The 12,215-nt window shown below is 35.8% G+C and overlaps 1 pseudogene; it reads left to right on the top strand.

The window, feature by feature from the left end:
• Positions 1–9,219: 9,219 nt before the first annotated feature.
• Positions 9,220–10,743, top strand: LOC143404861 (DNA-directed RNA polymerase III subunit RPC6-like; annotated as a pseudogene).
• Positions 10,744–12,215: the final 1,472 nt, after the last annotated feature.

The raw sequence follows: 12,215 nt of genomic DNA, 5'->3' as shown, positions 1-12,215 counted from the left end.
CTCTGAGATTCCTTCCTCAGCTATGTCCAATCTACTAATAAACTCACCAAAGGCATTCTATATTTTGGTTATAGTATTTTTGACCTCAAACATAATTTTTTTATCCTTTCTCAGAATTTCTATCTGATTACATTTCTCATCTGTTCACACATGTTGCCTACTTTATTCCCTAGATCCTTTCATATAATAGTTTTAAATTTCTGACCTGACAATTTTAATATTCCTGTCATGTCTGGTTTTATGCTTCCTGTGTCTTTTGAAATTGTTTTTTGCCCTTTATTATGTATTATAATTTCTTCATATACGGATATGATGCCCTGGGTAAAAGGAACTAAAGTAAATAGGTGTTTAGTAACATGGTGGTGAGGTGTACGGGGGGCGATGTTCTGTAATCCTATGATTAGGCCTCTGGACTGTGAATGTCACAAGTGTGTCTCAGGCTTTTTCCCCCCACCATTGGTGTGACAGGACAGCTAGAGTGAGCTGAGTTGTATATTTCCTTTCTCCACGTCAAAGGGTAGGGTTGACTGGGGCTGGGTGCTGTCCTTTCCCCCGATAGGCTATGACAAGACTCCCAGCAGAGTAGGCTCTGGATAACTAGTTTCTCCAGAGGGCATGCCTTATTAAGAAAGAGTGCTCTAGCATATTCCAAAATGGTGTTTCCCCTAATCCTGCTGGAAGCATGAGGGTTTTTTCCCTAGGTATTTACTGTAAGAACTTGGTCAGACTCTCCAATGCAAAATTTACAAAAGTGTGGGTCCCACTCTGACTGGGTGGCCCAGGGCTTTTAGATTCTCAGACTTAGCCATACTGAGCTTCCAGTACTTTGTCAATTGCAGTTCAGAGTTTCGCACCTTGGCATCAGTTTGCAAGGTGGTTTGCACCTCGTCTCTGCTCCAGTAAGAAGACTCCCTATGTTCACCTGTCTGTATTTCCCTTCTTGGGACAGCAGTTTTCCCTGTGTTCTCCTTGCCATACAGAGCCATTCTGCTAACAAAACTCCTTGCATGCAGCACCCAAACAGATGTCAATCTGCAGCTCTTTCAGAAATAATCTAGTAATTTTTTAATGTAGAAAAGATGGTGATCCACTTCCCCAACTCATAGTGGTAACAATTGGTATTCACTGAGCACTTACCATAGTGTTCTAAGTGTTTTATATGTAATTTGTTTATGTCTTAAATTCTTTGAAGCAGGGTTTATTGTTATAATTCTCCTGATGAGGAAATTGAAGCAAAAAGAAGTTAAGTAATTATCAGGCTGAGGCTCAGACCCTGGGAAACAAATTTCTTCCACCTGGGATCCCACCAGGTAGAAGAAGATGCTAGGCACAGTTGGGATAGTAGACATGCTTTGAAGAGGTTGCAGTAGACCCCAAGCCCCCAGTTTTCAACCATCCAGCCTTCTGAGTTTTTCCATAAGCCTTTTTTACATGCAGGCCAAAGAAGGCACATTGCCATCAAGTTACAAATGTGAGCACATGTTCACAAGCAAATGTTTCCGACCTTGAGTACATATGCTGAATCAGGTGTTCATGACCTTAGCAATATATTGAAATGTAACCTCAGTAAGAGGGCCTAAATATAGCCATCTTGGGCCTGCCCTTACAGTAACTTAAATAACTTTGCTCATTTACTAAGTGATGGGGATGGGATTTGAACTCAGACAGCACAACTTTAAACCCTGTACCCTCAACTGCTTTGTCTTATTGCTATCCTACAACATAAGAATTCTAGTATCTTTAGCTTGGAAAAGGAGTCACATATGCATATGAATTTGGATACCAATCTCAATAAACTTGACTTTCTCAGGTTCTCTTAAACCACTGGGCTGGAAATCACTTTCCTTTATCCATGTTGCCATTAACATCTTCAATTTCTCACCTCCATATTAGAAACTTTTGAAAATTTAAAACCTCAATTTTAGGATCACCCATTAGATATAGCTATGAATAACTATGAACATAAGCAATCATTACTTGGAAGCAAACATGTTAATTGTAAAATAATTAATTCTCAGTCATTTTAAAGACTACAGTGACTCTACTTACTCTAGCAATCAATCAGAGAAAGAAGCACTGCTCTTGCACCTATCAAAGGAAATACTTTGGAATATAGATTTTTTTGTGTTGCAATTTTAGTTAGCAGAAGTAGAGAAATAGGCCATTTTCTAATTCCATCATTTTGGTCTCTCTTTCAAGTAAAATTTGGGTATTGTTCTTCTTTTATAATACAATAAAATAGAATGATAAAACACTTAATAAAATGTTAAAATCCTGTCCACTCTTTATAACCCAGCTTAAATCATCATTTCTCAACTTTATCACTAGCTCTGACTCATCCAAGGAAGCACTGGGGTGTGAATCTTTGTTCCATTTTCCTTGCTGTTATATATTTTTATTATGGTATGCATCAGTTTATATGATAGGTCTTCGTAGTACAGATCCCTCTAGTAAATTGCAGATTTCTTAAGGGAAAGAACTTTTTATCTTCTGAGCTTATTGCAGAACATACTCTCCATAATTACTCAAGGGTTTAGTCTAAAGCCCACATGACCTCTTATATATATTTTCCTCAGACAAGAATTCTATTTCTTCCTAGTAACAGAATTCTAGCTCTTCTGGATTAGGGAAAGAAAATTATAAAATTGTGATAATTTGGTTTTTGTACTGGAATTTTAATAATTTGTTTTTAATATTCTTTGTAAGATAGAGGGTTTGACTAAATATGAATTGGACTCCTTACCAGGGGAAATAATGTGTCCTCAAGGAATGCAGCACAAAGGATAAAAGATGACTTTGAGTCAGACTAGGATTTTTATTTGGTTCTGACAACTACTGTCTATATGACTTTGAGTAAGTTTTCTCATTTGTATCATGAGAGATGGTGTCTACTTCTGTAGTTGTTTGAGAGATCAAACATGGTGCTTGGCATACAATAAGGGCTTAATAAATATTATTTGATTTCTTAGAACATGACACCCTGTCTTAGATTGGGGTCACTAGAGGCAGACTCTGAGACAAGGATTTATGTATATACAATTTACAAATTTTTCAGGGGAAAAATTAGGGAGTTGTAGGAAAAGGCAGTAAAAAAGAAACAGTCAATTAGAGTTGTGATTATAAAGTCCTACTGATCCACAGGGATCTCTGTCACACCTTAGAACTTGTCCCAACCCACAGGAAAGGCACTGAGATTTCATATTCCGGCACTCTGTAGCATTGGTTAGGGACCACCTTCATGGAATTAAGCTACCTCTGGTTCTCCACATGAAGCAATGTCAGTAGCCTGGGGGTCATCATACAAAGAAGAGCTGCAGGTATGGATCCTTGGAAGCAAAAGCATATTTAAGCACAGAGAAGGAGCCCACAGGAACAAGAAAGAGGATATGAAAGAACTTGGGGGGAACACCATACCCCATGGTATTACCAACTGGACATAATATAACTAGCCATAGCATGGCATAGGGACAGAAAAACAGGTTTAGATCCCATCTCCTCCACTTTCCTGGATATACAAACTTGGATAGTTGACTCAATATCTCTGAGTCTGTGTCTCACCATTTATAGATAGGAAAAGAATTAATGAAAACTAAATAAATTAATAATATAAAGCAACTATCGAAGTATCTGACATACTCAGGTAGGCTCAGTAAATATTAGTTCTCTCTAATCCTTGCAAGATTCTTAATCTATCCCAAGAATGGATTATAGTGATCATGGTGGATAAATGAATTTGTAAGGTACTCACTCTTGGTGTAAATTTCTTTAGACAAACTCTGTTTAAAGCAAATTTGTTCAAAGGATATTTCTCCTTATGGCTTCTTCAATCTTTTGATTATATGAAGAGAAATTCTTTAATGCACACATGTTACAATATTTCTACAGCATCTGCTAAGTTTATAGTTCCTAGGAAGAAATGAATGCCCTGAACTAAGGGTTCAGGAGGTATAACAAATAGAAGGAGCAAAAGAGCAGCCAGGGAGAGTCAGGAGGTAATTCACAGCAAGGACCAGCAGGAAGCCATGAGAGGAAACCACACTGGGCTAAAAGTCACGTATCTCCAGTCTAAGTTTTGCTATTTAGTCAGATACTTCTTTGGACATTGGGATTCTCAATTCCAAGTCAGTGTTTGCCCTAGATGCCTCTAGGGTGGTTTCTAGTTCTAAAACTGTAACATGTGACTTTTCAAAACCTCAAATCCTTATCCAAAATCTCGAGGATTTCCTCTGTGGAAAAATTCCTTTATGGTACAAAGTTTAAGGAAGGGAAATTACAGCCTAGATTGCTCAGAAAAACTTCATAGGGAAATAGACCTTGAGCTGAATATGGAGAAGAAAGCAGAATTACAAACATGGGTGTGTACAATGACATTACAGTGGGAAATTTTTAAAAAATTCACAAACATGAACATACCAGGAGGTGTAATGACAGGAGGGTAAGGTTTATTATATGTAGTATTCAGAAATAACCCTGGAAATTATAAGTTGGGGCCAGATCGTAATGGGTTCCGATAGCATGTAAGGGATTGTGACAACCTAAAGTAATGATATGTTCTTGAAGAATCTGACAAAGGAAAGGTGGCATTGTACACAATACAACTAGATGATATGTAAGATAAGTCAGAGCCAGAAATTACTGCTAACTAAAAAATCTTTAATAAGTCTTCCAAATTGCCTAGTTATAAATGAAAAGTCTTTGAAAGTTGAGGTTTTTGTACCATTTCGTTAATACCAACAAAGAGAGAAAAAAATGGAATTACCTCCAATAGTCCATCCCCTCTTAGAGAACCTACAGGAAGATGGGTTTCTTTTGTTTTATGTAAGACTATACAGCTCTTTATAAACATAATTACCTCCCATTGATGGATTTGGAGGGTGAAAATTTGGGAGGAAAGGTAAGAGCTAACATATAGCTTTGTAGGTTAGAAGAAAAGTAATTGGAGTTCCAGGAATTTATCAATCCAAGAAAGAAGAAAAGGATAAAGGAAAGAGATGGGGGAAATGGACACTAAGAATAATTTGATTTCACATTGTTCCCTGTTTTGGTGTATTGGAGCTTTCAACTAGCAAGAACAAAGCACAGCCATTTTATTTCAGAGTTTGGAACTAATTTAGAAATAGACATAGGGGTCAGGCAGATGATCAAAACAGTAGTTGTACATATGGTGAAATTAGACTAAAATTGTGTGGTATGATCTAAAGCCACACTTGGGATTTCTTTTTTCTTTGTAATCTTTTAATTTGTTTTAATTAGTTATACATTCTATATATACATTCTGTATATAGAATGCATTTATGCACTTTGATATATATCATACACAGATGGAATATAATTTCTCACGTTTCTGAGTGTACATGTTGCAGAATAATATTGGTCATGTAGTCACATATATACATACAGTAATAATGTCTGTTTCATTCTACTATCTTTCCTATCCCCACATCCCCTCCACTTCCCTCCCATCACTTCCATCTACGGAATCTAAGGTAATGCTATTCTTCCCTAGTGCCCCTCACCTTATTGTGAATTAATATCTGAATATTAGAGAAAACATTCAGCCTTTGGTTTTGTGGGATTGGCTTATTTCATTTAGCATGATATTCTCCAACTCCAACCATTTACTGGAAATGCCTATAATTTCACTCTTCTTTAAAGCTGAGTACTAATCCATTGGGTATATATACCACACTTTCTTTATCCACTCATCTATTGAGGGAAACCTAGGTTGGTTCCATAGTCTAGCTATTGTTAATTGAGGTACTATAAACATTGATGTGGCTGTGTCACTATACTATGTTGATTTTAAGTCCTTTAGGTATAAACCAAGGAGTGGGATAGCTGGGTCAAGAGGTGGTTCCATTCCCAATTTTCTGAAGAATCTCCATACTGCTTTCCATATTGGTTGCACCAATTTGCAGTCCCACCAGCAAAGAATGAGTGTGCCTTTTCCCACACATCCTCGCCAACATTTATTGTTGTTTGTCTTCATAATAGCTGCCATTCTTATTGGAATGAGATGGTATCTTAGAGTACTTTTGATTTGCATTTCTCTAATTGTTAGAGATGTTGAACACTTTTTCATATAATTTTGATTAATTGTAATTCTTCTTCTGTGAAGTGTTGTTCAGTTCCTTAGCCCATTTATTGATTGAGTTTTTTAGGATTTTTTGGTGTTAAGTTTTTTGAGTTCTTTATATATCAAAGATTTCCCATGCTCCTGGATAGGCAGAATTAACATTGTCGAAATGGCCATACTACCCAAAGCATTATACAGATTTAATGCAACTCCTATTAAAATCCTAATGACATTCTTCATAGAAATAGAAAAGGCAATCATGAAATTTATTTGGAAAAATAAGAGACCCAGAATAGCTAAAGAAATCCTTAGCAAGACAAGTGAAGCAGGAGGCATCACAATATCAGAGCTTAAACTATACTACAGAGCTATAATAACCAAAATGGCATGGTTTTGGCACCAGAATAGACTTGTAGATCAATGGTACAGAATAGAGGACACAGAAACTAACCCACATAAACACAGTTATCTCATACTAGACAAGGGTGCCAAAAACACTTATTGGAGAAAAGATGGCATATTCAACAAATGGTGCTAGCAAAACTGGAAATTCATATGTACAAAAATGAAATTAAACCTCTATCTCTCAACCTGCACAAAAATCAGCTCAAGTGAATCAAAGACTTAGGAACCAGAACAAAGACCCTGTGGCTAAAAGAAGAAAAAATAGGCCCAAATCTTCACCACAGTTAGGATTTCTAATACTTCTTCTCATGTCTGGAAATCATAAAGACACTCCCATTATGACTCCAAAGATACAGTCTGATGGGAAGGCACTTATCTGACTAGGTACAAAGGGAATCATACCTTACATTAATTGGACTCTGGTGGGGAGAGAAACTGATTTCCAGATCTGCCTCTTTAAAGACAGGACAGGACTCTGACCATGTGTGCTCAGCCCAAGGAATTTTGGAGCAGAAGGCACACATTGAGAATGGACAGATTCAAAGGGAAAGAAGAAGAAACCAAGCTTCATAGATAAATTCTAGCCCACTTATATCCCAGGTTCTGTGTTAAAGGTAACTTATAATAACTAAAATCCAGTATCACCTTCAGAAAATGTATAAAGGGAGTAACTCGGCTTTGCAAAAGGAACCTCTTCCCATTTTTTAAAGCTAGCAATCTCACAAATATGAGTTCTTCCAGGAAATAAAAAGTGAAATCACAGACCACATACCTACCTCAACAATAATATAAATCTTCCTGTCATAATGAAAGTAATTGATTTTTACTCTCCTAGCATGTGACTGATCAATGATTTTAATCTCATAACAGAAGACCTTCTGTCGCCATGATAATCAAAAGTACTTACACTCCCTGGAGAATTCAGTGTTGTTCATCTGAAGCCCCAGAGAAGAACCTGGAGTAGGAGGTCAGAAATAAAAAGAGAACAAAAAGTAGCACCCCACTTTCTGTATTTTCTGGCATTTTCATTCTCCCTATGAGGAATATATAAGGAAATTCTCTCGAGATAAATTTTACATGGGAAAGTCCAAATATGTTTCTTTTATGGTTCCTGTTTTTAAAAAAGTGTTATTGAGACAATAAAATGTCTGTTAGATCTACAAAGAGAGTAGAAGAGAGAATTATTAACACAGTAAAGGTATGTTCTCCTAAGATATTAAATGTTCATCCAATCCGTCAGTACTCTATGACAGAATCTGTTATCCACCAAAATTAGTTTTTCTTTCTTTTTAAATTAACATACATTAATTGTACATATTAATGGGATTCACTGTAATGTTTCCATACATGCATATAGATTGCATTGATCATATTGAAATCAATTATTAATTTAAATATATGTATTATTTCCTTCTTGAGTTATGATCTGATAACTAAATCTAAAAAATATTTTGAAGTTGAATAAATAGATTATATATAACAAATGTTTTATATAGGAAAATGTATAGTAATTATATTTGAAAAATTAAACATTTACCAATTTTGTAACATTGTACTTATAAATGTAAACATACAATTAAGGGTAAAATAAAAATGAGCACAACCAAATCTAAATATGTATGTGATATTCAAGGACCCTGGGAAAATTTTTGCAAAATATTAATTTTGCAAAAAAAATGTTGCAAACATATTAATTGCATAATTAAATATACCAAATACCCCAAATCTCGTGTAGAATTAGAGAGGAAATCAAAACTTAAATTCATCTTATAAACTATGTGGAAACAAATGTTAAGTATATCAATGAACAAAAGAGACTATGGACACTGGAATACACTATGCTAAAACTTGTGGAATGTGGCCAAAATAGTGCTCAAGGTATTTGTTTAAAACATATTCCTAAATAACAATAAAACAAACACAAATAAATTAGTTAAGTAATTAAATTGGGAAAGCAGCTAGAGAATTACATTAGAAATCAAAAAGTAACAAAAACAATGACTAATAAAGAAGAAATTAATGAAATGTAAACAACACAAATAACAACCAAAAGCTACAAAAATAAGTTTAAATATACAATTCCTAGGACTTGTAAAGGCATGGGGAAAGCTTTTCTTACATTTATGATCCCCTGAATTGTAAACATGAATAAAGATAAATGTTCATTATTAATGGAATTCATAAATCATAATTAATCTATATTATAAAATTATATATTCAATGTTTAAGAAATAGAAGATGATTGCATGTTTACCATGATAAACTAACACCATGCCTACACATGCCAACCTCAGGCATACTCTTGGATCCACTACACTATTCCCCTAATATTTTCTTTTTTTTTATTAGTTGCTCAAAACATTACAATGATCTTGACATATCATATATCATACATTTGATTCAAATGGGGTATGAATTCTTATTTTTCCCACGTGTATAGATTGCAGGATCACATTGGTTATCTATATACAGCCACATTTATACATACTGCCATACTAGGGTCTGTTGTATTCTGCTGCCCTTCCTATCCCTTTCTATTCCCCCCTCCCCTCTGCTCCCCTCCCAGCACCTAATATTTTCTTTAAATAAAACATTCTTTAAAAGAAAAACACAGGAAGGACTGGCTGCAACAAAAGGAAGAAGTGCTCTCACTCCGGGCCTATGCTGTCTTCCATGGTTTACCAGTGTTCCCCCAGTGAGTTATCCAGTGACTCGTGTGTCCCTTCCTCCAGGACCTCATGGCAGAGGTGAAGGTGAAGGTGCAGCTCCCCCAGTGTGGTTCCAGTCAAAATAGAAAGCAGGATTATAGAACGATGCCAATTTCCTCATGGAATCACTGACCAAGTAATTCAAAATGAAATGCCCCATATAGAAACCCAATAGCAGGCAGTGGCCATCGATAGACTGTTGTCCATGGGTCAGTTAAATCTCTTAAGGAGCAATACAGGCCCCCTTTCTTTCTTTCTTTTTCTTTTCTTCTTTTTTTTTTATTAGTTCTAATCAGTTATACATGACAGTAGAAAGCTCTTCCATTCATTGTACACAAACAGAATAGAAGTTTTTGCTTCTCTGATTGTACATGAAGTGGAATCACACCATTCGTGCAATCATACCTATGCCTAGGATAATGATGTCCATCACATTTTACCATATTTCCTAATCCCTTACCTCCGCTCCTCCCCTTTGCCCATCCAAAGTTCATCTCAGTGGAACTTTGTTCCACTGTGCCCCACCCATTATGGCTTAACATCTGCTTATCAGAAAAAAAAATTCAGCCCTGGTTTTTGGGGATAGGCTAATTTTGCTTAGCATGATGATCTCCAACTCCATCCATTTATCTGCAAATGCCATAATTTTATTCTCTTTTAATGCTGAGTAATATCTCACAGTTTCTTTATCCATTCATCTAAGGGCATCTAAGTTGGTTCCACAGTTTAGCAATTGTGAATTGTGCTGCTATAAACATTGAAGTGGCTACACCACCAAATATGCTGTTTTTAAGTCCTTTGGGTATAGAATATAGACCTTTTATACAGAATAAAAAAACTCTTAGAATGCTGGTAAAATAAAGGGCTCAGACAACCAAAAAAAAACTACTATATGAAATTATAGAGGATGCAGGAAATAAAGGAATATGGAGCAGAGATATTTGATATAAAAGTAACTTATCATTAACAGAAATCAACAAAATTCTAAAGAATTCAGAAAGTAAAAAGTTTATCAAAGTTCTTAAGTCTGTAGGAGCCTCCAAAAAAGAAAGTATATATGCTCTGTAATCTGAGCCAGACCAGTCTGTGACTGGTAGAGCCTGGTACAGTGATCAGGATTTTGAATCTGAATTTGTACAAGTGCTTAACAGTGTTTCAAATTCCTACAAACCAAGGCAGAAACATCGTGAGAAAGCAAACAGAATCCAATGATACAAAGAAATAGTTCATTTTCTTCATTACATGAAGTATGGAAATATATCTGCGAACTGGGAATCAGTAAGGTAGAATTGTCCATGAAGAACATTGAAATGAGCTTAAATACACTTATTTATGATGAGTAAAGTAGATAAGACTTTTATTGCTAAAAAGGAAGGCACAGTTGGCAACGTAGACAGACATATGAAACTGTACAGGGCAGTCAATCCAATCATCCCACCCATGGGTTTAATCCAATGACCCTGCAGGCTCTGCTGGATTTTTGATGACTGCCATGAAGGTGGTGAGATTTCATCATCTAACTGTATTTACATGACAGAATGGCTCAAATTTTGATGCAGAGTGATGAACTTTACTGGCATGCAAATGAAGTTGCCTGGAGAGCATTTTAATTCATGATGGAATATCAGATTTCCTTGAAAGCAGATTCACAGTAATGGATACAGACTTGCTGCTGTGAAAACTTTTTTTTTTTAATTTATGAAGACAAAATTTATATTGGTAGAGTGGCCATCAGAATATGAAACAGATGAGGTTAGTACTGAAATCTATTCTTCAATAAATAAAATACTTTGAAGCCCTGGAGGAAAAAGAAACCAACAAACCCATATTTGCCAAGTACCATGGCTAGAGCACAAATATGTTCATTTTAAAGTTATTGATTAGGGTCTTCATTGAAAATTTTTTTTTTATGTCTGGCTCATTACCACCATTTTTGTTTTCTGTTTTCTCAGTGGTTTCATTGAGAAGAAATTAAAAGTGGTGAAGACAAGAACAGCATAAGAGTGTATGAAAATTTGAAGAAGCATTAAGTGAGGGAGAGTAGAACATTCCTTTTCTACACAATATTGATTCCTTCCTGTATCAGTAATATTCTTTCGAAGGATTATGCTAACGTACCTCAAAACAAAGGATAAATATTGTCGAGGATATTTCAGTGTGTAAATATTATCATTTTCATCATAAAAGGAATATTTTCACTGTTCTTTTGTTAAAGCCTTACAAGCTTCATTCATTGACTCAAGTGTATTTTTCACCACAATTTCCTTGAATTCTTATATAATGTCTACAATGTTTGTGTGTCTGAATCCTCCCACTCCTACAGATTCAGATGTTAAAATACAACCCACAATGTGATAGTATTTGAGGCCTTTGGAAGGTGACAGTTTAAGGGTGGAGTACTCATGAATGGAATTTGTGCCCTTTTAAAAGAATCCAGAGAGCTCTATTGCACTTCTGTGGTGTCAGTACACAGGGAGAAGAAAACCATCTGTGAACCAGGAAGTAGTCCTTGCCAAACACCATATCTGCCGGTGCCTTCATCTTGAACATCCCAGGCTAAAGAACTGTGAGAAATAAATTTGTTGTTGATAAAACTCCAGTCCATAGTATTCTGTATAGCACACAGAAGGGACTAAGATAATGTGTATCCATTTAACTAAAATTAAAACTGAACAAACAAAAAAAAAAGAAAATAATAATTGGTGTCATTTTACCAGTAGTATCTGGGGAAATACAAATTTTATATGTTGGATACATTTTTCTGTCATACACAAGAATGAAGCCATAACACATGACTCTTTCAAAGTCTTCCTTGATCCAATCAGGGCAAGGAAACCCAGCCCTCTCCAATGTTGCAATTGAGCCTGTTTACCTAAGTTGTATCTGGTTTACACCCACTAATCACAGTCCTTTCTAACTTGTGAGGAGCTGGCCTCTGCTGGAATGAGACAATGGGCTTGTAGCTGGACCAGTCACCTGGGAATATGTCAGAAGTGGATCAGTCATGAACACGGATGTGTCAGAGG

Source organism: Callospermophilus lateralis, chromosome 7, assembly GCF_048772815.1.
Source record: "Callospermophilus lateralis isolate mCalLat2 chromosome 7, mCalLat2.hap1, whole genome shotgun sequence".
NCBI lineage: Eukaryota > Metazoa > Chordata > Mammalia > Rodentia > Sciuridae > Callospermophilus > Callospermophilus lateralis.
Note: the sequence above shows the minus strand (reverse complement) of the source record. Positions and strands in the feature narration are given on the sequence as shown.